The sequence below is a fragment of the Phyllobates terribilis genome, unplaced genomic scaffold, assembly GCF_046119375.1.
Source record: "Phyllobates terribilis strain yellow unplaced genomic scaffold, ASM4611937v1 Scaffold_27__1_contigs__length_16484149, whole genome shotgun sequence".
NCBI classification, from domain to species: Eukaryota; Metazoa; Chordata; class Amphibia; order Anura; family Dendrobatidae; genus Phyllobates; species Phyllobates terribilis.
The window spans coordinates 3,456,634-3,473,271 of record NW_027362787.1 but is presented as its reverse complement, the minus strand read 5'-3'; positions in this window follow the sequence as shown (position 1 = coordinate 3,473,271).

Genomic DNA, 16,638 nt, shown 5'->3' with positions numbered 1-16,638 from the left:
TCTGCCCTGTAATCGTATCTCCCTCTCCTTCTGTCCAAACCATCTAGATGCTGTGGTTGCTACTGACGGTGGGGTATAAGGGGTTAACCTGCCAGGATCAGGAATAGCTCCGCCAGCAGCGGGACTGTGTAATACAGCTGTACGACTGCTGCAGATCTCGTAGGTGCCCTGACGACACCTGCCTGATGAAAATGTGCACTATTGAGCGGGTGCTGGATCCTGACTGTGAAGTAGATTTTCGATGCTTCTCGGGAACCAGTTATTCTTAATCTTTCAGCAGGTTAAGGGTAGAGAGTCTGATTCCAGTGATGTGTCAATTACTGGGTGTGTTTTGCTGTTTTAATACAATCAGTATTTTATCAGCAGGACGTTGTCACTACAAGACTAGGTGTCTCGTGTCTCCTAGTCCAACCACACCGCCATCACTGGTTAGCGGCTTTCTGTCAATATACAGTGTACACAGAAAGCTGCCAATCAATGGTGTGTTCAGGGTTATACAGGGCTCAACATCTGAGCTCTGCTACAGAGAAAAGTGTGATTCTATCACAATTGCTGCACCCAGTAAGTGGCACATCGCTGGAATCAGGGTCTCTGTCCCTACATCATGCTGCTGTCAGATTACATAGCAAAAACCTGCTGACAGATTCCTGTTAAGGCCCAGCTATAATATCACTGTAACACTATCATTAGATGTGAGCTCCCTATACCTGTATACCTGCTGCTGTGGTGCTGCACAAAAAGTTATTCACAAAACGAGTGTATACATGTATATCTATATCTCCTGAATGGTATTACTGCTAGATTTACTATAGATATACAGTACAGACCAAAAGATGAAGCTCATCAAGAGAATGCCAAGAGTGTGCAAAGCAGTCATCAAAGCAAAAGGTGGCTACTTTGAAGAACCTAGAATATAAGACATATTTTCAGTTGTTTCACACTTTTTTGTTAAGTATATAATTCCACATGTGTTAATTCATAGTTTTGATGCCTTCAGTGTGAATGTACAATTTTCATAGTCATGAAAATACAGAAAAATCTTTAAATGAGGTGTGTCCAAACTTTTGGTCTGTACTTTATATGATTGTGAACTAAAAGTAAACGACACAAAGTGAATAACAATTGATCATACTTTCCATACGCTAATGAAAGTGCTACAGTGCATATATGAACAATAAAAAATGTGTATATAATTTATTTAAAACAATAATAAATATATAAGGATTGAGAGGAACCACTAATTTTAAAAACCTCTATATCAAAAAAGCTCTTGTATGAATATCCAGCAGCCTGTCACTGGTATTTATTCAGATAAGTATGATGAACAGAACTCCGGAATGTGAAGACCAATTCCTCGTTGGCGAAATATCATCAATTCAGATGCATTTTTATTGTGTAAAAGCGCCAAAACCTAAAAAAACTATATAGATGTAGTATAGCAGTAAATGTACTGACCCGAAGAATAAAGCGACCTTATCAATTTTACCACACGTGGAACAGCGTAAAAAAACAATTCCTGAATTGTTGATTTTTGTTTGTTCTGCCTCCCAAAAATAGGAGTAGAAAGCGATCAAAAAATGTCACGTGCCCGAAAATGATACCAATAAAACCGTCAACTTGTCCCGCAAAAAACAAGCCCTGACATGACTCTCTCGGCCGAAATATGGAAAAATTATAGCTATCAAAATATGGGATGCAAAAACTAGTCTTTACAAAAAAAGCGTCTTTTATGAATATGAATCTGGTATCGTTGTAATCGCACCAACCCGAAGAATAAAGTCGTCTAATCACTTATACCGCACGAGGAACAGCGTAAAAAATAAGCTCTAGCATTAGAGTTACGGTTAGACCACGGCCTCATTATCAGTATCTGGTCAGCATTTGGTCAGTATTTTTCTCAGGAGTGGGAACCAAAACCAGGAGTGGGTGATAAATGCAGAGTTGGTGACTTGTTTCTATTCTACCTTTTCTCTGATTGTTCCTCTCCTGGTTTTGTCTCCCACTCCTGAGAAACAATACTGACCAAATACTGATAATGGGGCCCTGGCCTTAGGGTTGTTTTAGGGTTAGGGTTGTGTTGAGGTTGGGATGTTTTCAAAAGTAAAGAAAAAAAAAAAAAAAATGATGACGATATGGTGACTAGTCTTGAGAGCAAGTGCTCGCTACTTGAGTATGCATCGGGTGCCGGGTATGCACTGAGTATCGCAGGTGCTCAAGTGACATGCTCGAGTCTCTGCCCCATATGTTTCACGGCTGTTATACAGCCAAAAGAAAAAAACACATGGGGATTGCCTGCTATGCATCGGCAATCCCTGCATGTTTTTTTTTTGTTGTTGTTTTTTCGAGTGTCTAGAAACCGTGAAACATGCGAGGCGGGGACTCGAGCATGTCACTCGAGCCCCCGCGATACTTGTTTCATACCTGAGTACCTGATGCAAACTCAAGTAGCGAGCACTTGCGCTTAAGACTAATGACAACATATTCAATATGATGACATAATGTTATCAAACTCTGTGTTCTGTGTCGTACCTCTGGGTTCAAAATGTTCACTATACCCTGTGACAAAGTCACTGGCAAAGTACTGGAGGGAAGATGTGTAACACTGAGACTGGGAGCTCCAGTAATTAAATATAGGAAAAAGGTTCCAGCACACAAAGGGGCTACTCAGCCATCTTTAGTTCTAAGGTGGTTAAACACCTGTAGAAAGGAAGGAGGTCAGAGGATAAAATCCCAGCCTTTTAGAGCATTTGTGTGTAGGGTGGGTTTGGAGGTGAAAGCTCTGAGCTGTTTTGTCATGTGAAGGAAAGACAAACCTTGAGTTGTTTGTTCCTGAAGCGGGCGGTTACTCGTAGCAACAAGGACTGTGCCATACGTTATGTTTTGTTTTTCCTGTTAGGCCAGGAAGGCCGTGTTTGTTTTTGCTATCTGTGCTGTGGTTTATGCAGCATTCTTAATAAACCCAGCAGAAGATTTAAAGAGACAATGTTCCTGTGTACCGCTATATGCAACCAAGTGAGCCGATCTACAACAACCCCTTGATAAAATCCTTGGGGGGGGTCTAGTTTCCAAAATGGGGTCACTTGTGGGGGATGTCCACTGTTTAGGTGCATCAGGGGCTCTCCAAATGCGACATGGCGTCCGCTCTCGATTCCTGCCAATTTTGCGTTCAAAAAGTCACACGGTGCTCCTTCCCTTTTGAACCCTGCCGTGCACGCAAACAGTGGTTTTTCCCCACATATCAGGTATCGGCGTACTCAGGAGAAATTGCACAACAAGTTTTGGGGTCCATTTTCTCCTCTTACCCTTGTGAAAATAAAAAATTTGGGGCTAAAAGATCATTTTTGTGAAAAATGTTAAATGTTCATTTTTTTCTTCCACATTCCAAAAATTCCTGTGAAGCACCTGAAGGGTTAATAAACTTCTTGAATGCTGTTTTGAGCACCTTGAGGGGTGCAGTTTTTAGAATGCTGTCACTGTTGGGTGTTTCTATCATATAGTCACTTCCACCTCCTATCCACGATCTGTCACAAACTCTCGCAACCATTCTAAACTTATTCCCATCCGCCCAGCCCCCGCCTCCCCAGTCCCACTAACAGGAGCTCTATGCAATGCTCGCTCCGTGTGCAACAAACTTTCCTACATCCATGATCTTTTCATTACTAACAAACTCTCCTTCATCGGCATCACCGATACCTGGCTCACCACCTCTGACACGGCGTCCCCAGCTGCACTTTCTTACGGTGGATTCCATCTTTCTCACACACCCCGCTCCAATTTCAAGCATGGTGGAGGAGTAGGTTTTGTCCTGTCAGGCAACTGCTCCTTCACCCATATCCCACTGCCACCCTCCATTACTCTTCCCTCCTTTGAAGTACACTGTGTGCTCATCTACGCCCCCCTCCAACTGGCCGTCGTTTACTGCTCCTCAGGACTAGCCACCACCTTCTTTGACCACTTCAACGACCTGGCTGCTTAATTTCCTTTCCGATGACATCCCCACTATCATCATGGGTGACTTCAACATCCCCATTGACACTTCCCACTCATCTGTCTCGAAGCTTCTATTCCTCACTTCCTCCTTCAGCCTTGCTCAATGGTCTTCAGCCCTCACTCACAAAGATGGCCACACACTGGACCTCATCTTCACCCTCCTCTGTTCCCTATCTAACCTCTCAAGCTCACCTCTCCCTCTTTCTGACCACAACTTACATTCTCTTACCTCTCCTCTCCAGGTACACAAGCCACACTCCACAAACTTGCACACCCTCACAGAAATCTCAAACACCTTGACCTACACTCAATCTCTGAATCCCTTCTCCCTCTCACAGGCATAAGTTCATTACACAATGCAATGCTGCTGCCACTTTATATAACACCTCAATAGCTGCAGCTCTCAAATTGGTCGCCCCCTGACACTTATCACAGCTCGCCCATTCAACCGGCAACCCTGGCACACCAACCTGACTAAAGAACTGCGAAGGGCCTCCAGGGTTGCTGAGTGAAAATGGAAAAGGTCCCACTCCAGCGAGCACTTCATTGCATTCTAACAGTCCCTCACTACCTTCAAGTCCACACTTACTGCAGCAAAACAATCATACTTCTCATCTCTCATATCATCCCTGTCTCACAACCGTAAACAGCTATTCAAAACTTTCAGTTCTCTCCTCCGTCCCCCAGCGCCTCCTTCATCTCCTCTCATCTCAGCCGAAGACTTTGCCACATTCTTCAAGCAGAAGGTTGACACTATCAGACAAATCTTTTGACTAAAGTCCCCACAGCCCCTCCTCACACCTACTCAACCATCCTCCTCCAAAACCAGCTTCTCCACCATTACAGACAATCAACTCTCCTCTTTACTCTCCAAATCACACCTCACCACCTGCAAACTTGACCCAGTCCCGTCCCAACTCATCCCTAGCCTTAACACTATTCTCATCCCAACCCTAACCCACCTTTTCAACCTGTCACTAACAACTGGTGTCTTCCCCTCATGCTTCAAACATGCCTCGATCACACCCATCCTCAAAAAGCCATCCCTTGACCCATCCTCTCTGTCTAGCTATTGCCGCATATCACTTCTCCCCTATGGCTCAAAACTACTGGAACAACACGTCCATTCTGAACTGTCCTCCCACTTCTCCTCTTTGACCGCCTCCAATCTGGCTTCCGACCGCACCACTCCACTGAAACTTCCCTGACTTAAGTCACCAACAACCTACTAACTGCCAAATCCAGGCAACACTACTCTGTCCTCCTCCTCCTGGACCTGTCATCTGCCTTTGACACAGTCGACCATTCCCTCTTACTACAGACTCTCATCTCTTGGCATCACGGACTTGGCCCTATCTTGGATCTCTTCATACCTAACTGACCGGACATTCAGTGTCTGCCACTCACACACCACCTCCTCATCTCGCCCCCTATCTGTCAGTGTCCCCCAAGGTTCAGTCCTAGGACCCCTGCTCTTCTCCATCTACACCTTCGGCCTTGGACAGCTCATAGGGTCCCATGGCTTTCAGTATCACCTCTATGCTGATGACACACAGATCTACCTCTCTGGATCCGATTTCTCCTCCCTACTAACCAAAATCCCACAATGTCTGTCTGCTATTTTATCCTTCTTCTCTGACAGGTTTCTAAAACTTAACATAGACAAAACTGAATTCATAATTTTTCCACCGTCTCACTCAACCCCCCCCAACTGACCTATCCATCAAAGTCAATGGCTGCCCAATCTCCCTAGTCCCGCAAGCCCGCTGCCTCAGGGTAACCCTGGACTCTAACCTCTCCTTTAAGCCACATATCCAAGCCCTTTCCACTTCCTTCCGACTCCAACTCAAAAAATATCTCCCGGATCCGCACATTCCTCAACCACGAATCTGCAAAAACACTAGTGCACGCCCTCATCATCTCCTGCCTTGACTACTGCAACCTCTTGCTCTGTGGTCTCCCTTCTACCACTCGCACACCTCCAATCTATCCTAAACTCTGCTGCCCGACTAATCCGCGTGTCCCCCGCCTCTCCTCTCTGTCAATCCCTTCACTGGCCCCCCATTGCCCAGAGACTCCAGTGTAGGGCCAGCAATGGCAGCCCTGGGAGCAGCAGTACAGTATATCACTATAACCATAGTGAGCATCCAGGAGATGTGTGGCTGGCATGGCCGTGCTGTTTATGTGGCAGAAGCCACATGATATAAAGACAAAGTAGCACTCTGTAGTGCTAAAGCATGGAAACATGAAATACATGGAATCTGAATGTCATTACTGCTTTAGATAATAAGAAAAAATGGAGATGTTTAGCTCATAATTTGGCCAATTCACGCAAACCCAGCAGCCAACGACAAGGCACTTTCCGGTTTGCTGGGAACTGATGTAATGTGAATCCTCTGCTAGGCTAAAGCCTGCATTTATGGGTAGCTAGGATCCTGCTGCAATTAAATCCACCACAGGCTGGAGGGTGGAGCGCTCGGTCAGAGAGACAATATACAAATAGCAAAAAACTGACTGTCACTTCCAAATCAGAAGACTGGTGTGTACAAGTCCCCTCTGGAGCGGAGCTGCGCCCACTAGTCGGGTTCTGCCCGGGAGTATGTATAATGCATATATCCCCGCCGTCCCCGGGTCAGAAACCAGCGACTCCGCACAGTGCACAGTCTCTGCGCTGGAGGATTTATAAGTCTGCAGTTACACACTGACCCCACAACCCCTTACAGCAGCCAACCATTTGCTGTGTGTGTAATACCAGGGTGAACCCAAGGTTATGGAATGATTTGTACTCACAGAACAATAATAAAACAATATATTTGTCACTTAGTTGATTTCCTTATAGAATGATCAGACTCGCAGAATTGCAAGAAATCAGTTCTACAGTTTTGTAGGAAAGACTTTGCCCATAAATCCAAAAGACTTTGCTAAAACATCTGAAAAGAATTCTGCCACCATCCCTTTCTTTTAGGAAGGATAATGGCCGTTCTCTTTCTTCCCTTTCAGAAGGCGTTTAATGTGTCCAGCGACTGCTCTGCACTTATACCGCTGGCAAACACCGCAATGAGGAGCGACGTCCAGGAAAGTCAGGCGCGCTGCTTACTACGTCTGGGGAGGCGCAAAGAAGCGCTGGAGAGCGCAGAACTGCTGGGAATGGAATTGGAGACATTATAGGAAACATTATTTCTCCAACTTGAGAAGAAAAAGTTGCTTTATTATGTTTAAAAGTAAAAATGGATGAAACTTACCTTTTTTTTTTAACTAGAGCATAATAGTATGGAAAAGTTGTCATATTTGCATTGGTCCAGGATCTCCTTCTGCCAGTGCCACCTATGTGAGAATGGAGCTGCCAACACCTGGGACCAGCGCTGATATAGTGTTGTGGGAAAACGCTGCAAAGTCAGAATGCTTTACAAAATAAGTGTTGTGTAGGGGGGCATGTCCGGCAGCCATTGGGTGCGTATGTGTCCAAGGGTCTCCGAGTTGCACAGAGGGCTCATCCCGGCATGGAGGGCCATCAGTGTGACTCCTCTTGGTTACAAGAAGCTTATGGGCCATTTTCAGATGAGTTTGGCTGAGCTCCATTAGCATGGCCTACGCGATGCTCAGAGTTGCGGCCTCACTTGAGCTGAGGTGGGAGACCAGAGGACCTTGTCTGCCATTGTCCTGTTACGAATGGGCCCCAGACTGTGAGACCCGACTCAGAAACACATGGCCCCTTAGCAGCGCTTCACTAATTGGTACTGTCCGTTACCACAAGATGGCGTAGTTGGCCCAGACCAAGGGTGCAGTTCTAGGTAGACATTGTCCCCCCTGATACCATCACCTATTTACCAGCGCTCAGAGGGAGAGCGAGAGGAGACTGAGGAACAGGGCACAGATACGCCCTCACAGACATTATCGGGCGCACGTACAGACTGATGTCAGCCATACCAGTGCAAGTGGCAGTATCTTTCATTAGTCAGCACATGTAATATGCAGGTACTGTTATGTCTGACCTTATTCTGAGCATAGTACTCTGCTGCCCTCAAGTGGTGAATGTGAAAACTGAAACATCTCTGCACATATAAATAAAAATGATTATTCTATCATAGCACCACCATATTCTGCAGCACTTTCCAATTAAGTAATGACCTGTACAGACAATAATAACAATAAAATGTAAGACGTTTTATCCGTTACAGGAGGAGTGAGGGCCCTGCTCGCAAGCTTACAATTTATATACTGAACTCTCTCAGCATCTTAAAGAAGGAAGGGGGAGGAGCTAGCAGAAGGGGGAGGAGCTAGCGGAAGGCACAGACCTTCTGCTGCAAGTTCTCCTGAAACCACAGTTACTTCTCCATGGAAGATTGCAGCTGGTGTTTATACATAGAATCCTAGAACATTAGAATTGGAGGAACCTCCAGGGTCCTAGTGTCCAACCCCTGCTCAATGCAGGATTCACTAAAGCATCTCAGACAAATGTCTGTCCAGCCTCTGTTTGAAGACTTCCATTGAAGGAGAATTCACCACCTCTCGTGGCAGCCTGTTCCATTGAAAAACGCACCAAATCTGCAGCGTGTGCACACAGCCTTGTTGTTCTTTTGGTCACAGGCAGGTCTTTGCACAGTCCTGAATGATAAGTACAGCACATACACGCTAAGGCTATGTGCCCACGTAGCAGATTTGATGCAGAGCGTTTTTGCCTCTCTCTGGCAGAAAAAAACGCATGCAGATTTACATGCAGACTTACATGCAGATTTACATGCATTTTTTCTGCCAGACAGAAGTGTTTTTTCAGCATTTTTTCAGCGTTTTTTCAAGCACTTTTCCAAGTGATTTTGAGCATCACTTGGAAAAGTGCTTGACAAGTTGGTCACACAATATAAATCCATGCAACCGGCAACCGGCATGGATTTATATTGTGTGACCAACTTAGATGCTTTAAATGCTGCATCTATAGTAAAAAAAAAAAAAGAATTAAAAAGTTAAAAATAAAAAAACCCTGTATACTCACCTCTCCGGTCTCCTCCCGGCGGTGTTCTCTCTCTTCGGTGTCCCGCGGTATACTGGCAGGACCTGCGGTGACGTCATTTAGTCAGCTGATGGTCACGCGACCATCACCTGACCTCTGACATCATCGGTCGCATGACCATCAGCTGACTAGATGACGTCACCGCAGGTCCTGCAAGTACACCGCTGGACGCCGAGGAGAGAGGATCGCCGCCGGGAGCAGACCGGAGAGGGGAGTATACAGGTTTTTTTATTTTTAACTTATTTATTTCTTTTTTTCACCGCTTGGTAGCCGGGATGAAGAGGAGTTGTAGTCTCTTCTTCATCCTGGGTACCACACGCACCCCGATTACGCTGCAAAGTCTCGGCCATTGAATTTAATTGAAACGCAGCAAATCCACATATACCTGCGGGTTTGCTGCTTTTCAATGGCCGCGTAATCGCGGTAGAAATGGTCATGCTGTGTTTTGCAACGCAATGTGAATTCGGCGCGCTATCAGAAAGGAGGAGATGACGTCTCTTCCCTCTCGCCTATCAGAGAATAGATGGCTGTATACGGGGGGCCTTATCCTCCTCTATTACACAGCACTCAGCTCCTAAAGGGAATGATTTGACCATAATACAATATATTTGAGTGGGGCCAGTGCTCCAGGTTTACCTTCATAATGTTGAATGGAGATTGATCAGTTCCAGTGTGTCTGAACAGGGTCCGAGCCCACATCTCCTGAGCTCAGGCTTTACACTGAGCATCACTGTCACGGAGGTCAGATTAGAAGGGCATGGAGCACGATGTGGATGGTTGCCCCCGTATCCGCCATTACCTGGACTGCTAGCTTTCCCTGGACACTCTGGATCAGCTCCTCCGTCTTGTCGAGACCTCTAAGGGCCTGTTCACACAAGCAGATAAAATATCATTCAGAGTTTCATCCAGAAAAGTGGGAGAATTCTTTCCTCACTTGTCGTCCATGTGCAGTCCAGATCTAATCTGGCTTTTTAACCATTTACAGTTTCCAGGGCTACAGGATTGCAATGTATCTGTATAAAGCAGATTTTTTTCTGTACCCATAGACTTGAATGGGTGAATCTTGTCTGACGGATGAAACGAGGACATGCTGCCATTTTCTTTCTTTATTTTTTGCTCACACACAGATTCGATCAGTGACAAAAAAGAAAAATGACTCCTCTGCACTTTCCCATTGAATCCCATTGGTCTGAGTGCCGTCCATTTGTTCCACAGACAACTTTCCTACTGAAAATACATTTGTGTGAACGAGTCCTAAGAAAGACCTTGTAATTGGTTATTAGATGTTGACTGAAGTTTGGCTCTGAAAATGCAGGGCTCTTAAAGACGTTCTCTAATACTTTAATGCAGATGATTTATGCATAAAATAGGTGGTCTATATCAGATCGTTGTAGGTCCGACTCTTGGCTCCCCACCAATAAGCTGTTTATAGCTCTGGCAACGGCCGGATGTAACTTGTGAACAGAGCGCACCCCAGTGGCCACTGCCTGGTGCTGCAGATCACCTCCGGTACTCCTCAATAGCTGGTCTGCACCCGGCAGCGGCCGCAGTGTAAGGAGCGGTTTTGTTCCACTTTGAACATTGCCTGCATCTTGCCAGAGGTGATGACAGCTGATCATCGGGGGGCCGATGGTTGGACCCCCACCTATCTTATATTAATGACCTATCCAGTGGAGTATAAAAGTGTTTGATAACTCCTTTTAAAATCTTGTTTCCATCCCATTGTCTTATACAGCGTGTATCTGTGTTCTTTCTGTAACCAGATGGGCCTGACCTCTGATGGTTCTTCTAGGCTTCTATTACAGCTCTTACAGCCCCAGCATGCATCATTTGTGCTGGAGAGGAATATGAAGACGCAGGAGCAAATAGAAGAACAATTAGGAAAGCTTGGATTATTAGAAGAGCAAAAAATGCTCATAGTGGAGGTGAGCCTATTATTATTTTTATTTTTTTTTTTCTTAACTTTCATTTTTATATTTTTTTATTTTTAGGACATTTGTTTCCTCTCTTCAGAAAATAACAGCAGATAAGATTGATTAAAGCTTCTGGAAAGGTGTTCAATAACGTCTGATCAGGTGGCTGGTTTGTAATGGTTGTCCCATCTTACCAATCCCTCTCTTCTACCATGAATGTGACATTGTGGGATGAATATATATATATGTATATGTGTATGTGTGAAAAGTTGTTTGCCCCTTCCTGATTTCTCATTCTTTTGCATGTTTGTCATACTTAAATATTTCAGATCTCAAAACAAATTTTAATATTAGACAAAGATAACACAAGTAACCACAAAATGCAGTTTTTAAATGAAGACCCTAATTATTAAGGGAAAAAGAAATCCAAACCTACAGGGCCCTGTGTGAAAAAGTGATTGTCCTCTAAACCTAATAACTGTTTGAAACACCCTCAGCAACAACAACTACAATCAAGTGTTTGGGATAATTGGCAATGAGTCTTTTACAACACTCTGGAGGAATTTTTGCCCACTCATCTTTGCAAAATTGTTGTAATTTAGCCACATTGGAGGGTTTCCGAGCATGAACCGCTTTCTTAAGGTCAGGACTTTGACTAAGCCACTGCAAAGTCTTAATTTTGTTTTCCTTAAGCCAATCAGAGGTGGACTTAATAGTGTGTTTTGGATCATTGTCCTGCTGCATAACTCAAGTGCACTTCAGCTTGAGGTCATGAACAGATGGCCGGACATTCTCTTTCAGGATTTTTTGGTTAACCAGCAGAATTCATGGTTCCATTTACCACAGCAAGCCTTCCAGGTCCTGAAGCAGCATAACAGTCCCAGACCATCACGCTACCGCCACCATATTTTACTGTTGGTATGATGTTCCTTTTTTGAAATGCAGTGTTACTTCTACGCCAGATGTAATGGGACATACACCTTCCAAAAAGTTCAACTTTTGTCTTGTCAGTCCACAGAGTATTCTCCCAAAAGTCTTGGCGATCATCAAGATGTTTTCTGACAAAACTGAGATGAGCCTTTGTTCTTATTGCTCAGCAGTGGTTTTTGTCTTGGAACTCTGCTATGCGTGTCATTTTTGCCCAGTCTCTTTCTTATGGTGGAGTCATGAACACTGTCCTTAACTGAGGCAAGTGAGACCTGCAGTTCTCTGGATGTTGTTGTGGGGTCTTTTCTGACCTCTTGGATGAGTCGTTGCTGCGCTCTTGGGGTAATTTTGATCAGCCGGCCACGCCTAGGAAAGTTCACCATTGTTCCATATTTTCGCCTATTGTGGATAATGACTCCCACTGTGGTTCGCTGGAGTCCCAAATCTTTAGAAATGGCTTTAGAACTTTTTCCAGACTGATAGATCTCAATTACTTTGTTTCTCATTTGGTCCTGAATTTCTTTGGATCGCAGCATGATGTCTAGCTTTAGAGGATCTTTTGTTCTAGGGTTAAGATAATTGTGTAAATTCGCGCTAATGGTAGTGGGTTTGGAGAAAGAAAACCAGAGGTGGATAACTTAATTTGCTTGAAGCTTTTATTAAGATATAAAATATAAAATATATGGGGGTGGGAAAAAAAATAAGTTTTAAAAGGGTGATATGTATCACCAGGATTAGTGTACAAATTTCTTTAAAAATGCACCAGGCTAATATGATAAAAACATAAAACATAGAAAGAAATTTGATGATTGAAATTAATCTTCCTTCTCAGGTGCGACGGGTAGGTTAGATCGGCTGGGCCTGTTGTTGAGTACTTGTAGAATGTGGATAGGGACTCTCGTAGGAGAGGATTAGATACTCAGCTCAGCAGACAGTATCACACAGGAGAGGATTAGATACACGGCTCAGCAGACAGTATCACACAGGAGAGGATTAGATACACAGCTCAGCAGAGAGTATCACACAGGAGAGGATTAGATACACAGCTCAGCAGAGAGAATCACACTGGAGAGGATTAGATACACAGCTCAGCAGACAGTATCACACAGGAGAGGATTAGATACACGGCTCAGCAGACAGTATCACACAGGAGAGGATTAGATACACAGCTCAGCAGAGAGTATCACACAGGAGAGGATTAGATACACAGCTCAGCAGAGAGTATCACACAGGAGAGGATTAGATACACAGTTCATCAGACAGTATCACATAGGAGAGGATTAGATACACGGCTCAGCAGACACTATCACACAGGAGAGGATTAGATACACAGCTCAGCAGACAGTATCACACAGCATAGGATTAGATACACGGCTCAGCAGACAGTATCACAAAGGAGTGGATTAGATACACAGCTCAGCAGACAGTATCACACAGGAGAGGATTAGATACACAGTTCATCAGACAGTATCACATAGGAGAGGATTAGATACACGGCTCAGCAGACAGTATCACACAGCATAGGATTAGATACACAGCTCAGCAGACAGTATCACACAGGAGAGGATTAGATACACAGTTCATCAGACAGTATCACATAGGAGAAGATTAGATACACGGCTCAGCAGACACTATCACATAGGAGAGGATTAGATACACGGCTCAGCAGACAGTATCACATAGGAGAGGATTAGATACACGGGTCAGCAGACAGTATCACACAGCATAGGATTAGATACACTGCTCAGCAGACAGTATCACACAGGAGTGGATTAGATACACAGCTCAGCAGACAGTATCACACAGGAGAGGATTAGATACACAGTTCATCAGACAGTATCACATAGGAGAGGATTAGATACACGGCTCAGCAGACAGTATCACACAGCATAGGATTAGATACACAGCTCAGCAGACAGTATCACACAGCATAGGATTAGATACCCAGCTCAGCAGACAGTAGAACACAGGAGAGGATTAGATACACAGTTCATCAGACAGTATCACATAGGAGAGGATTAGATACACGGCTCAGTAGACAGTATCACACAGCATAGGATTAGATACACAGCTCAGCAGACAGTATCACACAGCATAGGATTAGATACACTGCTCAGCAGACAGTATCACACAGGAGTGGATTAGATACACAGCTCAGCAGACAGTATCACACAGGAGAGGATTAGATACACAGTTCATCAGACAGTATCACATAGGAGAGGATTAGATACACAGCTCAGCAGACAGTATCACACAGCATAGGATTAGATACACAGCTCAGCAGACAGTATCACACAGCATAGGATTAGATACACAGCTCAGCAGACAGTAGAACACAGGAGAGGATTAGATACACAGTTCATCAGACAGTATCACATAGGAGAGGATTAGATACACGGCTCAGCAGACAGTATCACACAGCATAGGATTAGATACACAGCTCAGCAGACAGTATCACACAGCATAGGATTAGATACACAGCTCAGCAGACAGTATCAAAAAGGAGTGGATTAGATACACAGCTCAGCAGACAGTATCACACAGGAGAGGATTAGATACACAGTTCATCAGACAGTATCACATAGGAAAGGATTAGATACACAGCTCAGCAGACAGCATCACACAGCATAGGATTAGATACACAGCTCAGCAGACAGTATCACACAGCATAGGATTAGATACACAGCTCAGCAGACAGTAGAACACAGGAGAGGATTAGATACACAGTTCATCAGACAGTATCACATAGGAGAGGATTAGATACACGGCTCAGCAGACAGTATCACACAGCATAGAATTAGATACACAGCTCAGCAGACAGTATCACACAGCATAGGATTAGATACACAGCTCATCAGACAGTATCACACAGGATGGGATTAGATACACAGCTCAGCAGATGGTATCACACAGGATAGGATTAGATACACAGCTCAATAGACAGTATCACACAGGATAGTGTTATAGCAGAAGATGGAGTCCCTCAAGTTTAAAGGCCCCATCTATGCTATATAAGTCTGACAGTTATTTTAGGTGAAAACAACAGCTATGAATGTTCCTTCTTGTATCATTGGGAGAAGATAAAGTATACTCCCTGGCCAGATGTTTCTTCTTGTAGCAATAATGTGTTCTTGCAGAAAGATGAAATGACCTTGCTAACTAGATAAGTCTAATTAAATATTTTAAAGCATACAGAAACTAGCTTTTTTTCGCTTGTTCAGCTAAACTGTATAATCGAACCATATATGGCAAATCCGTTTCCTGCCTTTTAGGGTGTATATTAGCCCTGTGTTTTGTAATAAAGTTTTTAGAGTATGTTTAGACACAAACATCCTGTCCTGTGTCTTCATTCTCTCCGAGCTCGTAATTCAAAGGATAGAAGACCCAAAATTCAGTGACGACAGCTGGCGCCCGAACAGGGACCTTGAGTTAATCTACCCAAGGGTGCTCGACCGGTCAAAGACGTGGGACGAGTGAAGATCTCTGTTGGTGATATATACAGCGCTGAGGTAAGAATAACTGTTATATTCTACCTAATTATATCACTGCATAGAAGAGACTCCCTCACCCCCGAGCGGTCGGCTCCCCAGGTAATTCAACAGATTGTTGTCTGGCTCAGGTCCCTTTGAACCAGTAGAATCCCTCAGATAAATTGACAGTCCTGCCTTCTATCCTTTAGAGAATTTAAGAATGAAAGTATGGATCCGATGATTGTGTTGTGGATGTGTCCCGGGATTGATGTTTTTGGTCTGTTTTTCTGGTTGGCGTATAAGTCCTAGAGAGGCTAGTAGTGGAATGGTTCAGAAACCTTTGTGGCCCATTGTCTAAGTGACCATTGTCTAAGTGACTGAGGAGTCTCTTCTAGGTGAGGAGAACCGAAAAAAATGGGGAACCAAAATGCCAAGGAAGGCATTATAGCCAAAGACTTAGTGGTACGCAGAGAAGGGAAACAGGCACTGATTGGAATTGACAAAATATTGTGTAAAGCGGGAATGAATGAGAATGGAGAGATGAATGGAGAGAAATGGAAATCCTTCTTTAACTCCTATCATGGATGGTTGAAAGATAAGGGTCTGTTGAAGACAGTGGATGTATGGATGAATGCATGCGCTTATTTTGAAGGAAAGATTGAAGAATTAGGAGACGGACGTTACAGACTGACAAAAACTGGAATGACAGATTTTCCTCCCTGTCCGCTCCCGACGTCACCCCCACCCCAGTACCAGAATTCTCAAGAACCTAAATGTTGGGTTTGCCCCAGATGTGGACAGCAGAACCCCTTGACAGTAGACATCTGTGTGGCATGTGGAGGACCGAGTCCCCACCCAACTAGTCTATTCCCAATGAGGACGGTAGTTATGCCAGGAGCACCGGGAGCAGCAGCAGCAGGGGGGGATGCAGTGGTTCCAGGTCAGGAAGCTCGTACAATGTTAATGTATAGACCATGGAGTCCTTCAGAGCAGTTGGCACTGATCTCCCAGCTGCCAGACCCATCCCAGTCCCCTATGGGTTTCGCTAGAATGATCACCACCATACAGGATACGTACCATGCCACTAGAATAGATCTGCAGGGGGTAATTAAGGGAAAATTGGCAGATGAAGCCCGCTATGATAGGTTGATAGATGAGACAAAAAAACAGTATGCCAATAGGACCGGACCCGTAGATGCAGAATCTAATGATGCAGCAGCTGGAGTCCTATTCGCAGCAGCGTTGGTAAAAGCATGTCAAGACAGGCAAGCAGAAAAGCAAGTTACACTAGAAGATAGAGTGCAGGGAAAGGAGGAAGATCCTAAGGATT